At 40.0% G+C, this 12,944-nt stretch overlaps 2 non-coding genes across 2 annotated transcripts; one reads left to right on the top strand and one right to left on the bottom strand.

Annotated features, from left to right (window-relative positions):
* Positions 1-382: 382 nt before the first annotated feature.
* Positions 383-455, bottom strand: trnar-acg (transfer RNA arginine (anticodon ACG)). Its single transcript has one exon. It is a non-coding gene; the product is annotated as a tRNA-Arg (tRNA).
* Positions 456-1,551: 1,096 nt separating this feature from the next.
* Positions 1,552-1,624, top strand: trnar-acg (transfer RNA arginine (anticodon ACG)). Its single transcript has one exon. It is a non-coding gene; the product is annotated as a tRNA-Arg (tRNA).
* The last annotated feature ends 11,320 nt before the right edge of the window (positions 1,625-12,944 follow it).

Raw genomic sequence — 12,944 nt, 5'->3', positions numbered from 1 at the left:
TATGGCGCCTCCGACCAAATTTTCAGATCAAGCATAAATTGGCTCTTAACACTACTGTCTGTGATGATAACCGGGCACCCCCATAACAAATCACCTCCTCCTACTGAAATGTAGACAATGTTCTGAACGTTTTATCTCACTCAGTACAGCAGCCCGGCCCCGATTTGTGGTTGGCAAACTGTGTTATGAATAGCCTGCGTGATGATAGTGGAATAAAGCTTACTTTAGCTAGCTTACGCTACTTTGCTTCACATATGCCTCTATTACTGATAACAATGCATTGTTTCGGCAGAGCCTTGTTATTTGGATGAACTGAATAGACAACCCATCATGTGAGAATCTCGTTTTGTGATTTGGATGGGTGGCGCAAAAAGAAAATGAACGAGCTTGCCAGGAGTCGAACCTAGAATCTTCTGATCCGTAGTCAGACGCGTTATCCATTGCGCCACAAGCCCTCTCCTGCTCTAAATTGCCAAGATAGCAAGTTTTTTATTGGGTAATTCCTGGTAAATTATTTGTAGTGAAACTGAATGTGATTGGTTAGCATAAAGCTAGCAGCTTGGTCAATCTAGCGTCAGCAATAGACATACAGCGTTTACTGAGATGCGGTCTGTGCAGAAGGCGTGGAGCAGTATGAGAGATACTGATACAACAGATACTGACTGTTACTTTTTATTTTGACCCCACCCTTTGTTCAGGGACACATTATTCAATTTCTGTTAGTCACATGTCTGAGGAACTTGATCAGTTTATGTCTCAGTTGTTGAATCTTGTTATGTTCATACAAATATTTACACATGTTAAGTTTGATGAAAATTAACGCAGTTGACAGTGAGAGGACTTTATTTTTCTGCTGAGTTTAGAAACCTAGGCCTAAAATGGCTGCCGGCCACAGTTGCAACAACCACTGTTTTGGTAAAAAGCTGAGGGGTGGGGCAGGAGAAATGTAACAACACTCTCAAATTCATAGACAGAAGATGGCCATCCTTGATATCAAAATTATAGTTGCAACCATGTTTTGAAGCTACACAGTGTATATGTACTTACATTTACAGTGTAAGACCAACATTGGAGTAATGACAGCTAAGCTCATGGGGCATTTAGTTATATGTATATTATATTTAGGGGGGGGGGGGGGGGGGGGGGGGGATACATGCAAATTAAATTGTATTTGTCACATTCGACGAATACAACTGGTGTAAACTTTACTGTGAAATGCCCTCAACAATGCAGTTTGAAAATAAAATAGTAACACAAGAGTAATAAAATACAATACACAAGAATATAACTAGATATATGTTAGAACGAATACATACAGTGTCAACAATAGGTCTCCTGGACAAAATGCTCGACGTGTAGCTATCTCAGAAAAACATTTAAAAAATGCACCTAAGAAAATCTTTGATGTCCCCGAATATTAACAGCAGGGTGAGGACCAATCATATAACTGTCCGCCTCCGAAGAAATTACGCACAAGCCAATACCACTACAAGAAGTTACCAGGAATAAACCAATGATAAGAAAGCAATGGCGGGCGTATGGTATAGAAGCGGGCTTGTGGCGCAATGGATAACGCGTCTGACTACGGATCAGAAGATTCTAGGTTCGACTCCTGGCAAGCTCGTTCATTTTCTTTTTGCTTCACAAAACGAGATTCTCACATGATGGGATGTCAATGCATCCATATACAAAGGTTCTGCTGAAAATAGCCATTGTTATCACCAGAGAGGAATATGTGAAGCTAAATAACATTAGCTAAGTTAGATCTTTGTTATCATCACGCAGGCTATTCATAAGACAGTTGCCGACCTCAAATCGGTGCCCGGGCTGAAAAACATTGTCGATATTTCAGTTGAAGACGGCTGATGTATTATGGGGGTGCCTGGTTGGCAACACAGACAGTAACGTTAACGTTAAGAGCCAATTTATGCTTGATTTGAACATGTGGGCAGAAGCGCCATATGGATGGTGTGACGGAGTAACGCAATAACGTAGGCATGCCGAGGTCAAATTGAGTTCCGTAATAGCATACTTTGCGCCTCCCAAACGTTGTAACAATGTGGAGGGCTCCATATAGCTCTGTATTTATATGATTGGTTAACGGGAGGTGGGACTGCAGGTCCTTTATAAACACGAACGCAACAGCTCTGCTCCATGAAGCACAATAAGTATGAATGCCCTGACTTCTGCAGAGGCCCAGGCAAAAAACGAAAGGAGGGTGTTTGGTCACGTAATCAAAATGTATACATTCAAATATCATAATGACAACTTTAGCAACTTTTCAACTAATTACAATTGTTTAGCTACTTTGCAACTACTTAGCATGTTAGCTAATCCTAACCTTAACCCTTTAACCTAACTCCTAAATTTAACTCTATCATGAACCCTAAACCCTAGCTTAGCTAATGTTTGCCAGCTAGCTAACATTAGCCACCTTGCCAGAATTTGTAACATATCATATATTTTGCAAATTCGAAACATATTGTACGAATTGGGTATTGGACATCCACAAGTTAATACATACCATACGAAATGTAACCTATCATATTAAATGGGGCGTCTTTGGATTTAGGTACAGAATAATACGAAATGCTCTGAAACCAGGTTGCAAATCGAGCTCTGTCTTGTACCACACAGCTTCCCAAATGTTGTAACAATGCTGAGGGCTCCATAAAGCTTCGCAATGAGATGATTCGTTGACGGTAGGTGGGGGTGGTACGTCCTGTATATACACAAACTCCTGCTCCAGAGTACAGGCATCGGTGTAATGCACATTCCTTTGACGATAAACGCAAATCCAACCATCACCCCTGGTGAGACAAAACCGCGACTCGTCTGTGAAGATAACTTTTTGCCAGTCCTGTCTGGTCCAGCGACGGTGGGTTTGTACCCATAGGCAACGTTGTTGCCGGTGATGTCTGGTGAGGACCTGCCTTACACCAGGCCTACAAGCCCTCAGTCCATTCTCTCTCAGCCTATTGCGGACAGTCTGAGCACTGATGGAGTGATTGTGCATTCCTGGTGTAACTCGGGCAGTTGTTGTTGCCATCCTGTACCTGTCCCACAGGTGTGATGTTCGGATGTACCGAAACTGTGCAGGTGTTGTTACACGTGGTCTGCCACTGCGAGGACAATCAGCTGTCCATCCTGTCTCCCTGTAGCACTGTCTTAGGTGTCTCACGGTACGGACATTGCAATTTATTGCCCTGGCCACATCTGCAGTCCTCATGCCTCCTTGTAGCATGCCTAAGGCACAGATGAGGTGGGACCCTGTGTCACGCCATGATCTGTTTCACCTGTTCCTGTTATTGTCTCCACCCCCTCCAGGTGTCACTTATTTTCCCCAGTGTATTTATCCTTGTGTTTCCTGTCTCTCTGTGCCAGTTGGTCTTGTATGTTAGTCAAGTCAACCAGCGTGTTTTTCCCATACTCCTTTTGCTATTCTCTTTTTGATAGTCTTCCCGGTTTTGACCACTGCCTGACTCTGGACTACTTTCTCGCCTGCCTGATCATCCTACCTGCCCTGACCTTGATTCCGCCTGCCCTTCGGTACCTTTTGGACTCTGAACTGGTTTTGACCCTTTTGCCTGTCCACGACCATTCTCTTGCCTTACCCTATTGGATTAATAAATATTGTAAGACTCCAATCATCTGCCTCCTGTGTCTGCATCTGGGTCTCGCCTTGTGTCATGATATCCTGGGCATCTTTCTTTTGGTGTTTTTCAGAGTCAGTAGAAAGGCCTCTTTAGTGTCCTAAGTTTTCATAACTGTGACCTTAATTGCCTACCGTCTGTAAGCTGTTAGTGTCTTAACGACCGTTCCACAGGTGCATGTTCATTAATTGTTTATGGTCCATTGAACAAGCGTGGGAAACAGTGTTTAAACCCTTTACAATGAAGAGCTGTGAAGTTATTTAGATTTTTACGAAATATCTTTGAAAAACAGTGTCTTGAAAAAGGGACGTTTCATTTTTTGCTGAGTTTAAATTACACCAAATACCAGTTGGATAACAGTTGAATAGTTAGTAAGCAGGTAATAACATAGAATACAACAGGTGCATAAACTAATACACAAAGACCCTCTGGCTCCACTAAGTCTACTTAATTTGGACAGTGAAGCACACACACTAAAGGAGTCCAGATGAAACGTGTCAGGAGGTGGTAATAATTTAATGTGGAAGTCTAGAGGTGAAAGGAGCAGCACAGAGATACAGGAGCATCCACTCTCTCTGTGCAGTTGAAAGAGACTGTAGTGATGGGTCGTTCACGAACGATTCGGCTCGAAGAGGTGAACGTTGGGAGCCAGCTTGCATATCAGAAGAGCCGAATCTATTTATAAAAATATTTAAAAAATAAAGATTTGAATCATCTCAAAAATATTTTAATGAATATAATGAACTAATTCAAAGAACAAAAAATAAAATAATAGTATAGGCCTAAACGCTCAAGCGCACACACATTCGTTCTGACTGTCTGCTCAGACTAACAGCCTCACCTGTTGTTCCTGTCAATCAGACACGCAGTGTCAACCAGTGAACCAAAGATGCGTGAGGGAGGGCCGAGACAGAAATGTCCGGGAACTTGCAGATGCCTTGGTGGAAGAGCGGGGTAAAATCTTACAGCAAGAACTGGCAAATCTGGTGCATTCCACGAGGAGGAGATGCACTGCAGTACTTAATGCAGCTGGTGGCCACACCAAATACTGACTGTTACTTTTGATTTTGACCCCCCCTTTGTTCAGGGACACACTATTCCATTTCTGTTGGTCACATGTCTATGGAACTTGTTCAGTTTATGTCTCAGTTGTTGAGTCTTGTTATGTTCATACAAATATTTACACATGTTAAGTTTGCTGAAAATAAACACAGTTGACAGTGAGAGGACATTTATTTTTTTTGCTGAGTTTAGATAGTATAATCTGTTGCATAAATATACTTTACCAAGTTGCATAGCATGGTCTAGTTATGAGTAGTTTTACTGTTTCATTTTTTGCTGATTTTACATTAAAAAAGTTACACTTTAAATGCACATGTGTAATAGCATCCTTCTTTTTTACATTTATTTCAATTGGTGGAATGCTGCAGTTTTGCAAATTGTTATTTATTTTCTTTATGGTGCAATATTCTATTATGCTGTTAAGATTGTATTCGTTTTGAATGGTTAGATTTATATGCACTTTGTTTATATACATTGAGAAGTTATACTTTAAATGCAAATGTTTAATAGCATTATTTTTCATAACAAACCAATGCATTTTTAAATACATTGTGGTTAAGGTAGAGTATGATTTCATTTAATAATTTAATTAGAATTGTGTTAACACCAATCATAGTCAAACTATCGCAAACTGTTTGACTTTAAAAAATACAAAGCATATATTTTTTAAAGAGTCGTTTGGGAGCCAAAAGAGCCGGCTCTTTTTGGAGTGCTGAGCTGAATGAGATGGCTCAGTGAGCCGGAATGCCCATCACTAGGAGACTGACATTAGAATCAGCCTGAACTGGTCAAAACCAGGTAACTGTCTGCAGCTGATTGGCTAAATAGGTCTGGCACTCAGAATCACAGTTGCCGGGCTACATGGCAACAAATCAGAGGTTAGGTGGCCAAGGTCAGGAAGGTGAGAGAGTTCAACAGCCAGACACTTCGGCACTGTAATGATGAGCGGTGTCAGAGGGAAAAGGCTATGATCATTGCTATCCGGGATCCTTGGGATGTCCTTACCCTTTTGAAGTTGACATTTAAATGGTTAGGGTTGGTTATTAAGGGATATGGTTAGGGCAAGGGTAGGGGTTAAAGTTAGGGTTTAGGGTATGGCTGTCACAAGGACCCCATATAGCACTAACCATAAGGCTATATGGACACTGCTGACCTGCAAATTAGGTTTAAATTAGGTTCAGGTTAGGGTAAGGGTTTAGGATAGGAGGATATTGTGAACTAATGTCTCAAGGGGAAAATTGTCTTAGACACTGTACATTACACACTCAACATAATACATACATTGCATGTTAAACTTATCATCATACACTTCTCATATAGCCACATACGTAATACTTTGAATATTCCCTTATTCTGTCAGCAGCATACTAACACAGCTCAGCCATACTTATTGCTGTTTAGGTATTAGATGGATATGGGAATTAAGCAGTGCTTACACCTGTTCAGCTTACATGTGGGTACCATATAGCAGGGGTACTGGAGTACTATTTGAGAAGCTCCGGTCACACAAATGTCCTAGGTGGCAAAGGTCCAGATGGATAATGTCATTTATCGGTGTAGTAACAAAACCCCACCTCGCAACCCATGCGACCCAAAACTGTTCACACCCCTCTTGTTGGTGGAGAGAAAATGTTGCTGTTTTAAAGCTAATTTTCCGCAATTCTACACATTTTGCATGTGGCAAACATTTTTATTTGCTGTTTTAAAGCTATTTTCCCGCAATTCTAAGCATTATTCCATGTTTTATGTGTGTTTTTATGATACAAGGAAGCCCGGTTTGTATTGACCCCGTTCTTGGTCCGGATCCCGTTTGCAGCCCGCCAGTTGAGTATAGGTGCCCTCGTGTCTGCCTGAGGGGAGCTAGTGATGCTCAAACTAAATTACATGGGAGGGATCTGAAACACCTTTCTGTGCTTGTCTGATAAAGGTCTGTTCAAATACAGTCTGCAGGGAGGGATGTTGCCTCACACTGATTACATTCATGGCAATTTGTATCAGGCAGGCAATTTGGGATTTAAGTTGGACTGATAAATTGACAAACCAGACTGTGATGCCATATCTCAGGATACTAAATGACCACATCGTAGAACAGCAGTATTATTTTCCGGTCAACTCCAAACCCTGAGTCTACTTGGACCTCCCAGCTCAATGAATAGGTATGCCAGTTTTCCTGCTGCTCCGGAGTCTCCCGTAGACAGAGTAGGGCTTGGACCAGCCTTTGGTTCTCTATCAGCAGAATCTGGTGCTTTGTGTCTACAACTTGCTGTCCCACTGTCTCTCCATCAACATCAGTTCACACCCCAGAGCCTGCAGTCTGAACCCAGAACCACCCAAAATACCCGGGGCAAGGGGTTATTGAAGTCTTCATTAAAAATGTGTTTTCTGTCTCTCAGAACTTTATGCCTAGTTATACACAGAATGTACAAAACTTTAGGAACATCTTCCTAATATTGAGTTACACCCCCTTTTGCCATCAGAACATCCTCAATTTGTCAGGGAATTGACTCTACAAGGTGTTGAAGGGTTCCATAGTGATGCTGGCTTATGTTGACTCCAATGCTTCCCACTATTGTGTCAAGTTGACTGGATGTTATTTGGGTGGTGAACCATTCTTGATACACATTGGAAACTGTTGAGCATGAAAAACCCAGCAGTGTTGCAGTTCTTGACACAAAAACCGGTGCACCTGGCACCTACTACTGTACCATACCCTGTTCAAAGACACTTCACCCTCTGAATGGCACACATACACAATCCATGTCTCAATTGTCTCAAGGCTTAAAAATCATTCTATAACCTGTCTCTTCCCCTTCATCTACACTGATTGAAGTGGACATTACAGGTGACATCAATAAGGGATCATAGTTTTTCCCACTAGCACTGACTTTGCTGATAAATACTTTGTTTGAGCAAAATGTATTGATATGATTGTGATGTGTTGTTGTCTCACCTACAGTAGCTACCTTAAGATGAATGCACTAATGTAAGTCACTCTGGATAAGACCGTCTGCTAAATTACTCAAATGTAAATGTAAAATGGATTCACTTGGTCAGTCTATGTCATGGAAAGAGCAATGTTTTCTCATGTTTTGTTCACTCAGTAGATTAAACTAGGCTTCATAAACTAGGTTTTTACACATTTGTGCACCTGCAAAATACATATTGTTGTCTTGTAGGCTTACCGACTGACATGCTGTCTTTTAGCATTCTCCAGACAAGCCTAAAGAGCACCTCTTCCTGGAAGCTGAGCTGTAATTACAGGTTGACAGACTGGGGTCATCTCCATGGCCCTCTGCTATGTCCTGAGACAGGAGTGAACAGGTGGATTATGCTTGTGTGAACAAGCTTTTCAGGAGGTCTGACTTTAAATAATATTCATCACACTATCTTGAAATATCTGTAAGAATTTTTTTTTTTCATGAAAAATGCTTGTTGCAGACGGCTGTCGTGCAATCTGATGTAAGATAATGGTGCCCGCCCCACATTCCCGCATGTAGCCGAGCAGTTCTCTGAGAGTCGCAGTGTGGAAAGTGTTGCAATTCAGACACAGCGACAAAAGGACATGGATTTGTTAACCATGTCTGCTATAAGAGCAATGTTGACCTACTTATATAGTTGTTGTGTTTTACTGTCTATAGTTGGTCTGTCTTTGTATATTCCACTTCATTTCTAGACTAGTCCTACAGTAGAGGGCACTATGTTGGGTCACGGGTCATGGTCACATGTAGGCCTATATAGACACACAGGTGACCAGTAATTAGGGATGTATATGGGAAGCATTGGAGTCAACATGGGCCAGCATCACTATGGAACCCTTCAACACATTGTAGAGTCATGTTTCCTGCTTTGTAACCATGATAGGGCAGATGGCAATTACATCTGACAGTATGGAATTCTTGCTGTTTTAATATTTGCTGCTAATAAATGGGCAAAAGACCCGACTAAAAGATCCAGGACGGGAAAGCAGATATGTTTTGCACGTATTTATGAACATTTGCAATCCAGCCTGCGCTGGCTAGGCTACATCTGGCCGTTTCCTAATTTGATGATGGTCATTAAATGTTGTATGCATATTATGGAACCATACGTTTGTAAAAACCATTTGTTGATCATTTGTTTTTCAACCCCATTTGTTTAATCGAAGTGTGTTTGTTATTCATTATTGACTCTTAGTGTCAAATAGCCTGCAATTTGAATTGTTTTACTTTATGGATTCATACACTAGACGGCGGCAAAGGACTGGAATAGTTTTGCTCATCTCCTTCCAGGAGGAGCGACTTCACCTAAATTCCAAACGGAAAACTTTGTAGCCTTTCTATCTCTGGAGTTGATGACGTGCCTAGCGGAACTAAGGGACTCGAGGGGGGTAAGTAAATTGTGATCGTTTTGTCTAACTTTCTAATAGGATTTCCGTCATATTTCCATCATAAACCCAACTCACTGCAGTCATTTCAGATGTGCAATGAATTCAAGGAGCAAATTCTCGTTTGGACTTCCTAAAACTTTTTACGAAAATGTATTTTTGTCTTTATTAATAGGCCTAGGCCTATTCACAGTAATAGTGAATGTATTTCTTCAAGGCCACGTGGCCTAAATCGTTAAATTGTGCCTGTAACCTACCTGCTCAGGGAGGTTTGTGGTGGATTCCATCCCATCCCATGCACTGTGGCGGGTGGAAACTGGTGGTGCGGCTTCCTTCCCAAAATGATTCCATACGGACACTCAAAGAATAGATGATGTCCTATTTTGCACACATGACAATGGTGTATGTATGAACTAAATCAATGAATGATGTATCCAATTTTACTCTATTTGTGGAAATGAATCTTGATCGGTCATATACTGTGTCTAATTTGGGGCGCGCGTAACGTTAGTGAGAACCGAGTGCAACATATAAAGTTTCCTTAGGCTTCAACCTACTGAAAATTGTAACGACATCAATTGTAAGGTAATATTTTATTTTTGCTTTAAACTGATGAGCCATTTTTTTTCTTAAGAAATCTCTCTCTCACACACACACACACGCACGCACATGTGACCGGGTTACGGTGTTGTTGGCCTAATTTATCAACGTATAACAACTGACTCACACACATGTATGGAAATGGCGTGTCTCGACAATATGTCAACATATAATTGTTTATTATAAGGAGACATGTAATAATCCAAACAAATTTAAACACATTCAACATTTTATTATAATTTAATAATCATGTTAAAAATCTCAATAATTCTAGATCTCTGAAACTGTGCACTGCCATTTGTTAGAACACAACTTTAATTATAAAGTTACATATTGAACAGTGTTGAAATGTATAGTTCACTTTAATTAATTTGTTAACCAACTGCAACAACAAAGCTACTTTAGGACTATACAAATCATTTTACGGTCTTGTCTGCACCAAACATGGAAAATATTGCATTTGACTTCTAAGAAAACAAGGACTCTTTGTGCAGTGAATCTAATTCCTAGGTTTAGTGTGTATTATATTGGCATATTAGAAAAAATATCTTATAGAATATCGATTGTAGTTTGTAAACTTTTTTAGAATATGAGAATATGCATTGGGGGAGAAATATAAAATATAAACGATCTATTAAAGATTAGGATTTTTGTGTCTCGACCATAATTTTGTTGATTTACTACCATCATTTCTGATATATTACAAAGCATCTGACACAAACAATTCGCAATCCTATATTACAATGCTGAAACAAATTTAAATAGGCCTAATATTTACGAAATTATCTTAATTGCCCAATTAAACTTATATATTGCATTTTTCGATTACAAACATTATAGAGGTTATGCCTAGAGCATATCCCATTGACTTTACAGTATGATAACACGAGGAATGAAAAACATCAACTGAGCGCTAGATGTCGGTATAACCCAAGTCAGTTGGACCATTGTTCAAACCAATTCATGGATTTCTTATAGGCCCTATCCTCTTTTATCAGATTACGGTCAATCCATGGGTCAGTGACATAAAATTAAGATTAAAATAGCCCACGGTCAAAGCCTATACGCACCTCAGTATTGTTCGATGTCATCGATTTACGGATTGAAAAACCTACTATTTGGGACATATTTCAACAATTTGATCTGGAGATCCAGCAGTGTGAATATAGGCTATGGATTTTTAGGCTGACCTGGGTAACATCACTTCATATATTTTATTTAGATAATGCATTGTAAAATCGTTTATCTGACAATGGCTCGCACAATTGGTTAACAAGCTAGTAATACATCAGTCTATATAGACACGAACACTTAATCTAACCTTAACTGACCCTCTCTACATGGAGAGACCGGACTCTCAAGGAAAGCACCACTTTGTTATAACAAAACCCAGGGTTTAGAGGTCAAGAACTGACCTGCTCTCTCCGCGTTAGTGACGTGTTCTGTCACTGCCTGAGCCATCAAGCCCTCAAAGTCCCTCGTGACAATAGTCCATGACATTAGTCTATGATCGATTAATGAATATGATACACACATGGGCTAATAGACATGCATTTCACCCATTCGAAATTCCATATGTGTGTGAGATAAAGTGTGTGTGTGTGTGTGTGTGTGTGTGTGTGTGTGTGTGTGTGTGTGTGTGTGTGTGTGTGTGTGTGTGTGTGTGTGTGTGTGTGTGTGTGTGTGTGTGTGTGTGTGTGTGTGTGTGATCTAATTGAGTAAATAGCCAAGTAAAGACAATCTGCTTCACACTAGTGTAACCATATGATTTGACCAAAAATAAAAACTACAACGCCTTCAGTAACATGTTTGTTTTTTTGCATTAGACAAAGGGCACAGTCAAGCCTGTCCAGTTAATATACCTACCGCAAGGAGCCTTTAAAAAAGAACGTACTGTACTGAAATTCCAAATACTGTACCACTTGGCAGTTGTTATGTACATATTGTTGTTTTATTCCTTTTGCTTATTTTCTAAATAACTGTAAGATGTAAATATTGTGTCGTTCCTGGAAGCTGTTGCCGTAGTGATAACCAAAAGATACCTGTGTTTATCTGTTTATGGCGTATTTCCATTGTCTCGTAAATACATGTATTTCTATTTAAAACATGATGATCAGGATCATTTTCTTACAAGGTGCTTCATCGCTGAGAGCTGTATAATCATGCCTTAGCTTTGTTTGGTCCACCATCCAAAATGGTACATACATGGTACATAAATGGTACATTAAAAAAGTACACTTTTTACAGTATATCTGCATATTATTTTCTCTACTTCCCTGTCCGACTGGGGCCAAACGGAGAGAGGAGATCAGAGATAAGTTCAAGAATTTCGTCTTCCAAGCCTGGGGAAAATTGTATACCCACAAACATAGTCCAAATAGCTTTTTGAGTTACTTTAAAATTGATTTGTTGGTTGTGATATTGCAAACTTAATTGACACTTCAATCGGTTTGATAGTTTAGAGAAATTAGATCACGACATTTCATGAAGCATAAAAAATCGTTTACCCTCCCTCCATAAAGTATTTGTATTTTCTCTATTGTCATTGCCTATTGGATTAAAGTAGCCTACATACACTGTTGGACTGGATCTATTGTCATTGCCTATTGGCTACATACATTGCTGGACTGGATCTTTGTGGTGTAGAATATCTGCTTTCAAACATGAAACATGGAGAGTGCCAAGCACTGAAGGTAAAAAGGGGGATTAGCGAGAAGGAAATGCTCATGCTAAAAGTGTAAACTGCAGGTCTAAATAACTCAGCTGATAAATGAAGATATAGCAAGCTGCATTGATTACGTCTCATCACATAGCACGCACTAACCCATAGCCCACCTGGACAGTTTGCTAAAACGGTGGGAGAAAAAAAAATGCCATAATAAAAAACTAGGATAATATAGCCAAATAAATATGATAAAGACATAGAAATTACATTAACAGACGTATTGTTAATGTATTATGAAAAGCTACACAGCATCTTTACTGAGCACATCTACCACAGAGCACATCTTAGACTGAGCACCAATAGTATCAAAGTACAGAACTACAAGGCAAAATCCAGTTTCAATAGATTCCCTCTCTCTCTCCTTCGGTGATAGGCCTATTCTAGCACCATATTTCATCCGAATTAGCTTAATTTAAATCTGCCACACCAAAACCCGAAGGGGGATTGTGCAATACTAGGCCTAGCTCAGAATGTCGTCATCCAATAACATTCATATAGAGTTAATGGGGGGAAATGCATCTAATAAACACAAATAATACTG

The sequence above is a fragment of the Oncorhynchus clarkii genome, chromosome 6 (genome assembly GCF_045791955.1).
Source record: "Oncorhynchus clarkii lewisi isolate Uvic-CL-2024 chromosome 6, UVic_Ocla_1.0, whole genome shotgun sequence".
Classification (NCBI taxonomy): domain Eukaryota; kingdom Metazoa; phylum Chordata; class Actinopteri; order Salmoniformes; family Salmonidae; genus Oncorhynchus; species Oncorhynchus clarkii.
Note: the sequence above shows the minus strand (reverse complement) of the source record. Positions and strands in the feature narration are given on the sequence as shown.